The sequence below is a fragment of the Haliotis cracherodii genome, unplaced genomic scaffold (genome assembly GCF_022045235.1).
Source record: "Haliotis cracherodii isolate W230 unplaced genomic scaffold, xgHalCrac1.p SCAF_14, whole genome shotgun sequence".
NCBI lineage: Eukaryota > Metazoa > Mollusca > Gastropoda > Lepetellida > Haliotidae > Haliotis > Haliotis cracherodii.
The window spans coordinates 16,620,078-16,636,647 of NW_027266269.1; the positions used below are offsets into that span (position 1 = coordinate 16,620,078).

At 41.1% G+C, this 16,570-nt stretch overlaps 1 protein-coding gene across 2 annotated transcripts in view; it reads left to right on the top strand.

The window, feature by feature from the left end:
* LOC139461030 (hydroxysteroid 11-beta-dehydrogenase 1-like protein) overlaps positions 1–16,570 on the top strand; it is a 136,786-nt gene that overhangs the window by 67,991 nt on the left and 52,225 nt on the right. Inside the window, exon 1 of one of the 2 annotated variants that reach the window (XM_071242520.1) lies at positions 9,107–9,223. The exons of the other annotated variant lie outside the window; for it this stretch is intronic. The gene's annotated coding sequence lies outside the window, so the exon portion shown is untranslated. Of the gene's footprint in view, positions 1–9,106; positions 9,224–16,570 lie in introns of those variants that run through there. 2 annotated transcript variants of the gene reach the window in all.

Below are 16,570 nucleotides of genomic sequence, written 5' to 3' on the forward strand. Positions count from 1 at the left end.
CGGTCGTTTCTCATCTCATTTCTTTTATTGCTTTTAAGTACTGCATGTGCTTTGCAACAATAGCTTTTCCTTCGATTAAAACCTTGCATGTTATGCCATCTAAATACCATGTGTTTAAGAGATAACTCTAAGCTTTCTCTTGAACCCTCATATTTCAAATCAGTTTTCATCATGTCATATATACTGTCTTGAGTTGTTTTCTCATTACTCTACGAATTGGGAACAGTGCACTGGTCGAAATCGTAAAGATGAGACTTGATCACTGGATGATTTCACTACTTAAATGGGATAATGCAACTACTCTTGCCTTTATCCTGAGTGATACCTTCTGCTCTTGTGTGCTTTAGCATAGATAAGACAGACCAGTGGCAATGCCAGCTTTTGACAAGGATTGAGTTTTTTTGGTACATTCTTTCTCCAAGTAAGTTAGAGGCCAATTCTCAAGCCTGAGAATGTATGATTTGTCCATACTTACCTCGCGTTGACGTGATTAGATGTTGGTTATTGACTTCTATTTAACGCCTTTTAGAGATTTCTGTAGTCTTATGAGCAACCTGTGTCAACGAGACAGTAGTCCGTTTGTTTCACTGTCATGACCTGCACAGGCACAACATGCATACGCCCTCTCTACCTGTCAAAAACCAAATATGTATCCCCAAAATCTGTTTCAAACACATTTTGTGAGTTGGTTCAACTTATCCAGGATTACCAGTAGTCATCTCTTGTTCTTCCTGGCTAAGCTACCCCATTTAGTCAGAACATGATAACAGCATAAACACAAACATCACCAAATTAGAAACAGAAACATCGAATGTCATAATATAAAACTCAGTGTAGGTGAGGGAAGCCAGAGAGACAACCTACTCATCAAGTCATTTTGGCAAGGACTTCAGAAGAGTCAGCAGATTATTTTTATGTTATGAAATGTATTCTACTAACCCGAGGCAACAGCAATTATGAAGCACCAAAGATTCACGACACAGGGCTGCAATGAGAATAAGATAATTCTTTGAATACCCTGGCTCTATTACATCATAGTCATAAATTCCTGTTTGGCTGTCAATCACATTATAATATATTTAAATTTTGAACATACGTCCTCTTCACTGCCAACATATCTAATAGTTGTGATGATAACCCTATCCTTCACAGGAAGTGCAACTGCACATACACAAGGCGGGAAAACATCACTTCTTTCATGTTTGTCCAGATGTCAACAAGCTAAAGATTATTTTTTTATCACATCTGAACACGATTTGGTAACGATCTTCACACTATCGCTGCTAGATGTTCTTATGCAAGAGCAACTGCAAGACAAGCTGTAGCAGATTGATGACCTGAGGAGGTATAAGAACCAAGGTCGGTCTGGTAGGTAATTAATGTATTGTGGGAATCTGTACAAAATAAGGCATCAATCAAATGTTCAGAGACTGAGATGTCAAGAGCTCATTTCCATTGCTCCATGGCTGTTCACCAGGATCACCACCCTCATCATCGGGTTTGCTCATCTGAACCTTGCATGTCCTATGGATCGTTTGAACTTGGGTTTACTATGGGCGACATTTCTGACTCATTTCCCTCAAATGTACCTGTTTCCCGTTTAGGGGGCTGTATGAACTTTCTTGCCAGTGCCAATCTTAACAATTGTACCATAGATTTCAACATGCAGCAGTGAAAACATCAACAGATACCTAACGTTGTTGAGCTAAACATGGTGGCTAGTATTGATAACAAAGGCCAAGGTTGAATGTCGTCATGTTCAATAGTGATGTCATCTGGTTTGTTCTGTGACGTTTCCTTATTTGTAAAAGTGGGTCAGTGACATTTGTTGTGTGTTGATTGCAGTAAATGTTTCAAAACCGATGTTGCTGTTTATTTTTGATAACAAATTCTATCCATTTTAGCTATAATAACGGTAACACTATTTTTCAGGGCATTATCATTTGCAGAAGCCCTTGGTCTTTTCAACTGCCCTCCTTCGTCAGGCAGTTAATGGAAGACCTCGGGCTTCTGCAAATGATAATGCCCTGAAAAATAGCGTTACCCTTATATTAAAGCCTTGAGATATTACATCCCAGCCACTCAAGACCACAGACAGCAGTGAAAATGCCTATTTATCTCCTGCAAGCCTTCATAAGAAAAGGATATGGCTGGCTGAAAACCACCACAGCAGACAGGTATGGCCAGGCACAAATTTTCACACCAACATGGAGAATCTGCAGAGCTCATGAGATCAGAGCTGTAGCAACAAGCCTATACGTGTGTTTATTCATGTATGGGAGGCCATAGGCCCATGTACATTTCAGTTATATATAGTAATATACAATTGAGACAATTTACATTGCAAACAATCTTAAGGGTAGAATATTACGACTTGGTACGTAATAATAGGGCTTCCTTCACACACTTAGCTACATTTCTGAGTATACAGTTATTTTTGCTATTTAAGAGCCTTGCTAGTAGGAACTCCATGGAACAAGTAACAGTCAGACCATTCTTGAGGGAGTATTCTCACTGGGACCTGTTTTGGTGATAGTTACCCAGTAGCCCTGCCTCCCCTTCTTCATCTTTCGGGGGATCTCTTCTTTCTAGGATAGACCCAAATCAAGGTAAGTTGACCTATAAAACAGCCTACCAGTGCACAGTCATATCATTGGTTAACATGGAAATCATAGATCGTTTTGGATATAAGTTATATAAGGTTTCTACATGATATCATTGTACTGTCCTCCGGTTCTGACAACAGTCTCAATTATAACCCACGGTAGATTCTGGGAGCTCCCAGATTAAACCCCAGAGGTTGATTCTGGGAAAGGGGGGTAGATTCTGGAAAGCCCCAGAATCTACCACAGGTATACTTTGAAGGGGAGGGGGTGTATACTTTCAGACTTTACACCGGCATAACATCAAAATATGATAAATATAACTGATGAGAAGAAGAAGTTGACGTCAAAAGTAGGGACTGAAGTCATATCTTTGAGAACTAGAAGTTACGTTGAACTTCAGAACCGACAGTGATGTCAGAAAGTATCAACGAAAACCGGAAGCGATGTCATAGAGTGATTTCAGATGAAGTAACGTCTAAACAGGAAGTACATCAGGATACGACATATGCCACTGCAAGGTTTCGAATCATTGATGTCATAGAAAAAGGAGTGACGTAATAATATGCCAATCTAGTAAATCTAGAATAAATATCAGGCAATATAGGTACTTGTGTTATATTGTCAAGCTCATTGTAAACAAGAGGAATTCCTAAGGATTCCTTCTAAAGGGTTTATGCCTAATTAAATAAAATAAACAAGCACAAAACCTTTGTTAGCATGTGTGGCCTGCCCAAAGTTTGGCTGGTTGCTCATGTTGTTTGCTTTTCTTTCAATAAAAAACTCTCCGGAAAAGCCAAAGGTTTTAACGTGGCATTGGGCATGAGTATTGGGAGAATGCCATGTGTTCTACACTGAGTTCTTCACCGCTTCACTTTTCCCTATCTATGAGAACTAGAAGTGGTAAGGGTCGATATTATGTTGGACAGAAGAAGTCATTCGTAATACAAACAGGAAGTGACGTTGTAAGAGATATAAAACAAGAAGTGACGTCATAGTGAACTTCAGAACCGATAGGGCGTTTGGGTAGCCTAGTGGTTAAAGCGTTCGCTTGTCATGCCGAAGACCCGGGTTCAGTTCCCGACATGAGTACAATGTGTGAAGCCCATTTCTGGTGTCCCCCGACGTAATATTGCTGGAATATTGCTAAAAGTGGCGTAAAAGTAACGGTAAAACCATACTCACTCACTCACTCACTCGGAACCGATAGTGATGTCAGAAAGTATTGACATAACCGGAAGTGATGTCATAGAGTGACTTCAGAAGGAGTGATGTCAGAAGCGGAAGTAACGTCAGGATATGACATGTACCACTGCAAGGTTTCGAAACATTGATGTCATAGTAAAAGGAGTGACGTAATCTATATGCCAGTCTAGTAAATCTAGAACAAATATCAGGCAATATACTTCAGCTCTTTTCCCATTTCACTGCTGACAACTATCAAGGGATACTAGATGTCAGATCCCACTGGTCCCTCTGGTGTATTTTGGCTATGATTTAATAGAGGTAGGGTATTTAAAGGAATGATCAAACAATAGCTATCATTGTGTATAATTCTAAGAGTACTACCTCTATTTCATCAGGAATTAGTCCCTCCCACCTCCCTAATAATCTGCATCTAGTGTATTAGAATTATGGTTGAAAGGGTTGAAAGAAGTGATGTTTTCCCGCCTTGTGCATGCACAGTTGCGCTTCCTGCAAAGGATAGGGTTATCCTCACAACTATTAGATTTGTTGGAAGTGAAGGGGACTTTAAGTAATTTTACAGTGTGATTGACAGCCAAACAGGAATTTAGGTATATGATGTGATAGAGATAGAATTATAAACAATGATAACTATTGTTTGATTTCAAACAACTGGCCACTTGGTCCTAAGGGGGCTACTCTCATTTGTAGGACAATTTTCAAGGTTGTAAGTGACAACAATCTGATGATGCTCACAGTGAACACATAATTGATGATTTTTCAGCAGAATGTGTGGTTTGTTCTTGATGCTCTGAACCTTTGTAATGCCACGTTGCTTGTATTACTACAATACAAAAATGAGAGTGATCGTATGCTTTCTCTTTTCAAACATGTTTGTTTGCATTCTGCGACAGATCAAAAGTGTATTTGAGCAACAATTTCAAGTAAAGCATACACTGCTTTGAGCTTGATGCACATTGTGACGATTTATGTCTGGTGTTGCATGAAAATTAGCAATGTCTATCGGGAGTGCCCGCAATAATCTGTCTGGCAGAAAAGTAGATGTTGTGCACTGTACTGCTCCACTCATTCATTCCAGAGATCAGACAAAATATATTTTCGTGTGGCCATGGGGCCTACCATATTTATATACAAACAATCTGTTTAATGTTGCTTGATTTTGTCAATAAATATTTAACATCAAATCAACCTTGACATTGTTATTTCTTCTTTGTGCATCTTACCTCTTGGCATTTTTACTAAGATAACGTGTTAAACAAAATAATATATTGTTTTTTCATTATTTTCATATTGCAAACATGTAACTATGTATTAAAACTTAATGGGAAGTCTGTATCAAGTGATTCGTGGCTGAGGTCTGAAATTAACCAGGTGTCAGAGTTGGCCAGCAAGTGATCCATCACAACATGTATAGAAACTTCCACAGGGTGCTCAAGTTTTAGTGCTCTGAAAGGACTGTTTACATTGATGTCAGGAATTCTCCCATGTGAAACAGTATATTTCAAGCATTTGAAATCTCCATAGCAGTCGAATATGTCTTACCAATGGTTGAAGGTACTACTTCATAGAACTTCCCACTGTTTATGAATGTAAACCGATTGTACCAGGTGAGCTTCAAGCTGTTGGACTATTTTCATAGATCTGTTGTGTTTGTTGTCAAGCTCATTGTAAACAAGAGGAATTCCCGAGGTTTGCTTCTTAAAGGGTTTGTGCCTAATTGAATAAGATAAACAAGCACAAAACTTTTGTTAGCATGTGTGGCCTGCCCAAAGTTTGGCTGGTTGCTCATGTTGTTTGCTTTTCTTTCAACAAAAACTCACCGTAAAAGCCAAAGGTTTTAACGTGGCATTGGGCATGAGTATTGGGAGAATGCCATGTGTTCTACACTGAGTTCTTCACAGCTTCTCTGTTCCTTATCACCAACAATATGCATGCATCCCCCAGTGCCTCAAAACAGATATATAGCATCATAGGAGAACATGTAGTAGGACATCTTTTACATAACATTTAGAGTTCAACATCTATAGTACAACATATATATTACAACATCCTAAGTACATATCCTTAGTACAACATCTATAGTACGACACCAATAGTACATCTATAGAACAACACCCATAGTACATCTATAGAACAACACTAAATGTACATCTATAGTACAACACCCATAGTACATCTATAGAACAACACCAATAGTACATCTATAGTACAACACCCATAGTACATCTATAGTACGACACTAAATGTACATCTATAGTACAACACTAATAGTACATCTATAGTACAACACTAATAGTACATCTATAGTACAACACTAATAGTACATCTATAGTACAACACCCATAGTACATCTATAGTACAACACCCATAGTACATCTATAGTACAACACTAATAGTACATCTATAGTACAACACCCATAGTACATCTATAGTACAACACCCATAGTACATCTATAGAACAACACTAAATGTACATCTATAGTACAACACTAATAGTACATCTATAGTACAACACTAAATGTACATCTATAGAACAACACTAAATGTACATCTATAGTACAACACTAAATGTACATCTATAGAACAACACTAAATGTACATCTATAGTACAACACTAAATGTACATCTATAGAACAACACTAAATGTACATCTATAGTACAACACTAATAGTACATCTATAGAACAACACTAAATGTACATCTATAGAACAACACTAAATGTACATCTATAGTACAACACTAAATGTACATCTATAGAACAACACTAAATGTACATCTATAGTACAACACTAAATGTACATCTATAGAACAACACTAAATGTACATCTATAGTACAACACTAATAGTACATCTATAGAACAACACTAAATGTACATCTATAGAACAACACTAAATGTACATCTATAGTACAACACTAACAGTACATCTATAGAACAACACTAAATGTACATCTATAGTACAACACTAAATGTACATCTATAGAACAACACTAAATGTACATCTATAGTACAACACTAAATGTACATCTATAGAACAACACTAAATGTACATCTATAGAACAACACTAAATGTACATCTATAGTACAACACTAATAGTACATCTATAGAACAACACTAATAGTACATCTACAGTACAACACTAATAGTACATCTACAGTACAACACTAATAGTACATCTATAGTACAACACTAATAGTACATCTATAGAACAACACTAATAGTACATCTATAGAACAACACTAATAGTACATCTACAGTACAACACCAATAGTACATCTATAGAACAACACCAATAGTACATCTATAGTACAACACTAATAGTACATCTATAGTACAACACCCACAGTACATCTATAGTACAACACCCATAGTACATCTATAGTACAACACCAATAGTACATCTATAGAACAACACCAATAGAACATCTACAGTACAACACCAATAGTACATCTATAGTACAACACTAATAGTACATCTATAGAACAACACCAATAGTACATCTATAGAACAACACCAATAGTACATCTATAGTACAACACCAATAGTACATCTATAGTACAACACCCATAGTACATCTATAGTACAACACCAATAGTACATCTATAGAACAACACCAATAGAACATCTACAGTACAACACCAATAGTACATCTATAGTACAACACTAATAGTACATCTATAGAACAACACCAATAGTACATCTATAGAACAACACTAAATGTACATCTATAGTACAACACCCATAGTACATCTATAGTACAACACCAATAGTACATCTATAGAACAACACCCATAGTACATCTATAGTACAACACCCATAGTACATCTACAGTACAACACCCATAGTACATCTACAGTACAACACTAATAGTACATCTATAGTACAAAACTAATAGAACATCTACAGTACAACACCCACAGTACATCTATAGTACAACATCATTAGTAAATCTAGAGAAGAACACCCATAGTACATCTATAGTACCACTCTAATAGTACATCTATAGTGTGGGTGGAAACAGCAGTTGACATACAGCAGTGTGGGTGGAGACAGGAGTTGACATACAGCAGTGTGGGTGGAGACAGGAGTTGACATAGAGCAGTGTGGGTGGACACAGCAGTTGACATACAGCAGTGTGGGTGGAGACAGGAGTTGACATACAGCAGTGTGGGTGGAGACAGGAGTTGACATAGAGCAGTTTGGGTGGAGACAGCAGTTGACATAGAGCAGTGTGGGTGGAGACAGGAGTTGACATACAGCAGTGTGGGTGGAGACAGCAGTTGACATACAGCAGTGAGAGTGGAGGCAGCAGTTGACATACAGCAGTGTGGGTGGAGACAGGAGTTGACATAGAGCAGTGTGGGTGGAGACAGGAGTTGACATACAGCAGTGTGGGTGGAGACAGGAGTTGACATACAGCAGTGTGGGTGGAGACAGGAGTTGACATACAGCAGTGTGGGTGGAGACAGGAGTTGACATACAGCAGTGTGGGTGGAGACAGGAGTTGACATACAGCAGTGTGGGTGGAGACAGGAGTTGACATACAGCAGTGTGGGTGGAGACAGGAGTTGACATACAGCAGTGTGGGTGGAGACAGGAGTTGACATACAGCAGTGTGGGTGGAGACAGGAGTTGACATACAGCAGTGTGGGTGGAGACAGGAGTTGACATACAGCAGTGTGAGTGGAGACAGGAGTTGACATAGAGCAGTGTGGGTGGAGACAGGGGTTGACTTACAGGCATGTAAAATGTGGGTGGGGGCAGGAGTTGACGTACAGGTTTGTAAAGTGTGTGTGGAGACAGGAGTTGACGTACAGGCATGTCAAGTGTGGGTGGGGACAGGAGTTGACGTACAGGTGTGTAAAGTGTGTGTGGAGACAGGAGTTGACCTACAAGTGTGTAAAGTGTGGGTGGGGACGGGAGTTGACTTACAGGTGTTTGAAGTGTGGGTGGGGGCAGGAGTTGACGTACAGGCATGTCAAGTGTGAGTGGAGACAGGAGTTGACCTACAGGGGTGTAAAGTGTGGGTGGGGACGGGAGTTGACTTACAGGTGTTTAAAGGGTGAGTGGGGGCAGGAGTTGACGTACAGGCATGTCAAGTGTGGCTTGGGACAGCAGGGCCCCATGGACAGCTGCTCCTAGTCCTGTTGCACTCAATGACACCAGGTAGTAATGTGTTATGGGCTTTTGACATGGTCCCTGCTTTCTCAAAGTCTTTTTATAGTAATCCATTGGCCCTATTGTTATAAATAATGGACATTATAAAGAGCCATGCATACGCTAGAGGCATGCTGTGACTTAGTGGGAACATTTAGCTGTGTTAGATCTAAGGTCACATGCCGGCCCACTTGGTTGCTCCCACTGACACAAGGAGATATATATATGAATATCTAATTACAAGCTCTTGTATCAGGTAAGAACATTGCCTTTCACCACCCATATCTCAACATGTTGGTCTGAGGTATACAGTTGCCACCAGGGTTGTTGTAGTGGTATTGTGACAGTGTGTTAGGGATAGAGGTCACAGGTCACATAGAAACACCAGTCCAGCCTGACTACCAGCTCTGAGTAACCCGATACCCACCCAACCAACAACCCCCCCACTTGCTCAGTCACTGTTGACCAGGCACACAACTGTCAATTTGTTGTTTAATGTGCAGTCACTTGCTGAAGGTATCCTCATCATGTATTGTTAAACAAGACGGCTCAAATCTTCCATTCATACAGTGTTGACCACTGTGGCTGTGTACACCTGTGTTGAACAGTGAGCGTGTTACTGTGTTGATCAGTGAGTGTGTTACTGTGTTGAACAGTGAGTGTGTTACTGTGTAGACTGTGAGTGTGTTACTGTGTTGATCAGTGAGTGTGTTACTGTGTTGAACAGTGAGTGTGTTACTGTGTTGACTGTGAGTGTGTTACTGTGTTGATCAGTGAACGTGTTTCTGTGTTGATCAGTGAGTGTGTTACTGTGTTGATCAGTGAGTGTGTTACTGTGTGCAAGGCTTGTGTTGAAATTGAGTGTGTTACTGTGTGTACGGCCTGTGTTAAACATTAAGTGTGTTACTGTGTGTACGGCCCGTGTTGAACAGTAAGTGTGTTACTGTGTGCAAGGCTTGTGTTGAACATTGAGTGTGTTACTGTGAGCAAGGCTTGTGTTGAACATTGAGTGTGTTACTGTGAGCAAGGCTTGTGTTGAACATTGAGTGTGTTACTGTGAGCAAGGCTTGAGTTGAACATCGAGAGTGTTACTGTGTGTACGGCCCGTGTTGAACATTGAGTGTGTTACTGTGTGCAAGGCTTGTGTTGAACAGTAAGTGTGTTACTGTGTGCAAGACTTGTGTTGAACATTGAGTGTGTTACTGTGTGTACAGCCCGTGTTGAACATTGAGTGTGTTACTGTGAGCAAGGCTTGTGTTGAAATTGAGTGTGTTACTGTGTGTACGGCCTGTGTTGAACATTAAGTGTGTTACTGTGTGTACGGCCCGTGTTGAACAGTAAGTGTGTTACTGTGTGTACGGCCCGAGTTGAACAGTAAGTGTGTTACTGTGTGCAAGGCTTGTGTTGAACATTGAGTGTGTTACTGTGAGCAAGGCTTGTGTTGAACATTGAGTGTGTTACTGTGAGCAAGGCTTGTGTTGAACATTGAGTGTGTTACTGTGAGCAAAGCTTGTGTTGAACATTGAGTGTGTTACTGTGTGTACGGCCCGTGTTGAACATTGAGTGTGTTACTGTGTGCAAGGCTTGTGTTGAACATTAAGTGTGTTACTGTGTGTACGGCCCGTGTTGAACAGTAAGTGTGTTACTGTGTGTACGGCCCGTGTTGAACAGTAAGTGTGTTACTGTGTGTACGGCCCGTGTTGAACATTGAGTGTGTTACTGTGTGCAAGGCTTGTGTTGAACATTGAGTGTGTTACTGTGAGCAAGGCTTGTGTTGAACATTGAGTGTGTTACTGTGAGCAAAGCTTGTGTTGAACATTGAGTGTGTTACTGTGTGTACGGCCCATGTTGAACATTGAGTGTGTTACTGTGTGCAAGGCTTGTGTTGAACAGTAAGTGTGTTACTGTGTGCAAGACTTGTGTTGAACATTGAGTGTGTTACTGTGTGTACAGCCCATGTTGAACATTGAGTGTGTTACTGTGAGCAAGGCTTGTGTTGAACATTGAGTGTGTTACTGTGAGCAAGGCTTGTGTTGAACATTGAGTGTGTTACTGTGTGTACGGCCCGTGTTGAACATTGAGTGTGTTACTGTGAGCAAGGCTTGTGTTGAACATTGAGTGTGTTACTGTGAGCAAGGCTTGAGTTGAACATCGAGAGTGTTACTGTGTGTACGGCCCGTGTTGAACATTGAGTGTGTTACTGTGTGCAAGGCTTGTGTTGAACAGTAAGTGTGTTACTGTGTGCAAGACTTGTGTTGAACATTGAGTGTGTTACTGTGTGTACAGCCCGTGTTGAACATTGAGTGTGTTACTGTGAGCAAGGCTTGTGTTGAAATTGAGTGTGTTACTGTGTGTACGGCCTGTGTTGAACATTAAGTGTGTTACTGTGAGCAAGGCTTGAGTTGAACATCGAGAGTGTTACTGTGTGTACGGCCCGTGTTGAACATTGAGTGTGTTACTGTGTGCAAGGCTTGTGTTGAACAGTAAGTGTGTTACTGTGTGCAAGGCTTGTGTTGAACATTGAGTGTGTTACTGTGAGCAAGGCTTGTGTTGAACATTGAGTGTGTTACTGTGAGCAAGGCTTGTGTTGAAATTGAGTGTGTTACTGTGTGTACGGCCTGTGTTGAACATTAAGTGTGTTACTGTGTGTACGGCCCGTGTTGAACAGTAAGTGTGTTACTGTGTGTACGGCCCGTGTTGAACAGTAAGTGTGTTACTGTGTGCAAGGCTTGTGTTGAACATTGAGTGTGTTACTGTGAGCAAGGCTTGTGTTGAACATTGAGTGTGTTACTGTGAGCAAGGCTTGTGTTGAACATTGAGTGTGTTACTGTGAGCAAAGCTTGTGTTGAACATTGAGTGTGTTACTGTGTGTACGGCCCGTGTTGAACATTGAGTGTGTTACTGTGTGCAAGGCTTGTGTTGAACATTAAGTGTGTTACTGTGTGTACGGCCCGTGTTGAACAGTAAGTGTGTTACTGTGTGTACGGCCCGTGTTGAACAGTAAGTGTGTTACTGTGTGTACGGCCCGTGTTGAACATTGAGTGTGTTACTGTGTGCAAGGCTTGTGTTGAACATTGAGTGTGTTACTGTGAGCAAGGCTTGTGTTGAACATTGAGTGTGTTACTGTGAGCAAAGCTTGTGTTGAACATTGAGTGTGTTACTGTGTGTACGGCCCATGTTGAACATTGAGTGTGTTACTGTGTGCAAGGCTTGTGTTGAACAGTAAGTGTGTTACTGTGTGCAAGACTTGTGTTGAACATTGAGTGTGTTACTGTGTGTACAGCCCGTGTTGAACATTGAGTGTGTTACTGTGAGCAAGGCTTGTGTTGAACATTGAGTGTGTTACTGTGAGCAAGGCTTGTGTTGAACATTGAGTGTGTTACTGTGAGCAAGGCTTGTGCTGAACATTGAGTGTGTTACTGTGAGCAAAGCTTGTGTTGAACATTGAGTGTGTTACTGTGTGTACGGCCCGTGTTGAACAGTAAGTGTGTTACTGTGTGCAAGGCTTGTGTTGAACATTGAGTGTGTTACTGTGAGCAAGGCTTGTGTTGAACATTGAGTATGTTACTGTGCGCAAGGCTTGTGTTGAACATTGAGTGTGTTACTGTGAGCAAGGCTTGTGTTGAACATTGAGTGTGTTACTGTGAGCAAGGCTTGTGTTGAACATTGAGTGTGTTACTGTGTGTACGGCCCGTGTTGAACATTGAGTGTGTTACTGTGTGCAAGGCTTGTGTTGAACAGTAAGTGTTTTACTGTGAGCAAGGCTTGTGTTGAACATTGAGTGTGTTACTGTGTGTACAGCCTGTGTTGAACATTGAGTGTGTTACTGTGTGCAAGGCTTGTGTTGAACATTGAGTGTGTTACTGTGTGTACGGCCCGTGTTGAACATTGAGTGTGTTACTGTGTGTACGGCCCGTGTTGAACATTCAGTGTGTTACTGTGTGCAAGGCTTGTGTTGAACAGTAAGTGTGTTACTGTGTGCAAGACTTGTGTTGAACATTGAGTGTGTTACTGTGTGTACAGCCCGTGTTGAACATTGAGTGTGTTACTGTGAGCAAGGCTTGTGTTGAAATTGAGTGTGTTACTGTGTGTACGGCCTGTGTTGAACATTAAGTGTGTTACTGTGTGTACGGCCCGTGTTGAAATTGAGTGTGTTACTGTGTGTACGGCCTGTGTTGAACATTAAGTGTGTTACTGTGTGTATGGCCCGTGTTGAACAGTATGTGTGTTACTGTGTGTACGGCCCGTGTTGAACATTGAGTGTGTTACTGTGAGCAAGGCTTGTGTTGAACATTGAGTGTGTTACTGTGAGCAAGGCTTGTGTTGAACATTGAGTGTGTTACTGTGTGTACGGCCCGTGTTGAACATTGAGTGTGTTACTGTGAGCAAGGCTTGTGTTGAACATTGAGTGTGTTACTGTGTGTACGGTCCGTGTTGAACAGTAAGTGTGTTACTGTGTGCAGGGCTTGTGTTGAACATTGAGTGTGTTACTGTGTATACGGCCCGTGTTGAACAGTAAGTGTGTTACTGTGTGCAAGGCTTGTGTTGAACATTTCAGTTTGTTACTGTGTGTACGGCCCGTGTTGAACAGTAAGTGTGTTACTGTGAGCAAGGCTTGTGTTGAACATTGAGTGTGTTACTGTGTGTACGGCCCGTGTTGAACATTGAGTGTGTTACTGTGTGCAAGGCTTGTGTTGAACATTGAGTGTGTTACTGTGTGTACGGCCCGTGTTGAACAGTAAGTGTGTTACTGTGTGCAAGGCTTGTGTTGAACATTGAGTGTGTTACTGTGTGTACGGCCCGTGTTGAACAGTCAGTGTGTTACTGTGTGCAAGGCTTGTGTTGAACATTGAGTGTGTTACTGTGAGCAAGGCTTGTGTTGAACATTGAGTGTGTTACTGTGTGTACGGCCCGTGTTAAACATTGAGTGTGTTACTGTGAGCAAGGCTTGTGTTGAACATTGATTGTGTTACTGTGTGTACGGCCCGTGTTGAACAGTAAGTGTGTTACTGTGAGCAAGGCTTGTGTTGAACATTGAGTGTGTTACTGTGTGCAAGGCTTGTGTTGAACATTGAGTGTGTTACTGTGTGTACGGCCCGTGTTGAACAGTAAGTGTGTTACTGTGTGCATGGCTTGTGTTGAACATTGAGTGTGTTACTGTGTGTACGGCCCGTGTTGAACATTGAGTGTGTTACTGTGAGCAAGGCTTGTGTTGAACATTGAGTGTGTTACTGTGTGCAAGGCTTGTGTTGAACATTGAGTGTGTTACTGTGTGTACGGCCCGTGTTGAACATTGAGTGTGTTACTGTGAGCAAGGCTTGTGTTGAACATTGAGTGTGTTAGTGTGAGCAAGGCTTGTGTTGAACATTGAGTGTGTTACTGTGTGTACAGCCCGTGTTGAACATTGAGTGTGTTACTGTGAGCAAGGCTTGTGTTGAACATTGAGTGTGTTACTGTGAGCAAGGCTTGTGTTGAACATTGAGTGTGTTACTGTGTGTACGGCCCGTGTTGAACATTGAGTGTGTTACTGTGAGCAAGGCTTGTGTTGAACATTGAGTGTGCTACTGTGAGCAAGGCTTGTGTTGAACATTGAGTGTGTTACTGTGTGTACGGCCCGTGCTGAACATTGAGTGTGTTACTGTGTGCAAGGCTTGTGTTGAACATTGAGTGTGTTACTGTGAGCAAGGCTTGTGTTGAACATTGAGTGTGTTACTGTGTGTACGGCCCGTGTTGAACATTGAGTGTGTTACTGTGAGCAAGGCTTGTGTTGAACATTGAGTGTGTTACTGTGAGCAAAGCTTGTGTTGAACAGTATGTGTGTTACTGTGTGTACGGCCCGTGTTGAACATTGAGTGTGTTACTGTGAGCAAGGCTTGTGTTGAACATTGAGTGTGTTACTGTGTGTACGGCCCGTGTTGAACATTGAGTGTGTTACTGTGAGCAAGGCTTGTGTTGAACATTGAGTGTGTTACTGTGAGCAAAGCTTGTGTTGAACATTGAGTGTGTTACTGTGTGTACGGCCCGTGTTGAACATTGAGTGTGTTACTGTGAGCAAGGCTTGTGTTGAACATTGAGTGTGTTACTGTGTGCAAGGCTTGTGTTGAACATTAAGTGTGTTACTGTGTGTACGGCCCGTGTTGAACAGTAAGTGTGTTACTGTGTGCAAGGCTTGTGTTGGCTAGTGAAGCCTGAACGTGATGAGCACAGCACAGTTAGACGGCAATGCTGCAAGTCATGCTCAGCATGAAACTACTGGCATGTGAAGAGGTATTATTGTCAGGTGTTGCAATTTGTTTGAGCAGTGGGGGGTAAATGCTTTCATGATTGATCATTACCATATTTACCTGTCATAATAGCATATTTCTTTTAACAGCAGTATTTTGTTATCATTCACTAGTAAATGTTTAAGGATGTCTACTTTTGTTGAGGCACATGGAGTGTGTCCAGGGAGTCCAGTGTGAGTTGTTACATATCCAAAAATCTTAACCGAAGAGGGAATGTATCTACACTGTAACAGGGTAGAAGAGGGGATATATCTACACTGTAACAGGGTAGAGGAGGGAATATATCTACTCTGTAACAGGGTAGAAGAGGGAATATATCTACTCTGTAACAGGGTAGAAGAAGGAATATATCTACTCTGTAACGGTAGAAGAAGGAATATATCTACTCTGTAACAGGGTAGAAGAGGGAATATATCTACACTGTAACGGGGTAGAAGAGGGAATATATCTACACTGTAACAGGGTTGTAGAGGGAATATATCTACTCTGTAACAGGGTAGAAGAGGGAATATATCTACTCTGTAACAGGGTAGAAGAGGGATTATATCTACACTGTAACGGGGTAGAAGAGGGAATATATCTACACTGTAACAGGGTGGTAGAGGGAATATATCTACTCTGTAACAGGGTAGAAGAGGGAATATATCTACACTGTAACAGGGTAGAGGAGGGAATATATCTACACTGTAACAGGGTAGAAGAGGGAATATATCTACACTGTAACAGGGTAGAAGAGGGAATATATCTACACTGTAACAGGGTGGAAGAGGGAATATATCTACACTGTAACAGGGTAGAAGAGGGAATATATCTACACTGTAACAGGGTGGAAGAGGGAATATATCTACACTGTAACAGGGTAGAAGAAGGAATATATCTACTCTGTAACAGGGTAGAAGAGGGAATATATCTACTCTGTAACAGGGTAGAAGAGGGAATAGAGGTGATGTGAGCTGAAATGGAAATGAACATCACTTTCAAGATTATTGCACTTATGTAGGGACATACATGCTTGTGACTTATAAGGCTGTGAAATATACATATTTTTAACTACGACCAGAGTGAAGTGTTTAACAACTCCGGCTAGTCTGAGACATATTCTTTATATCCTAAAATTAGTGTTAGATGTATTTATTCCCTACTAAAACTATAGAGTGAGATGTATTCCCTAAGACAAGAGTGAGATATATTCCCTTCTAAAACTGGATTAAGACGTATTTTCTACTTAGATTTATATAAATCTGAGTCATATTCCCAACTAAGACTGGATTGAGACATACTCCCTACTAAGACAAACAAGAGTGAGATGAATCCCCTAC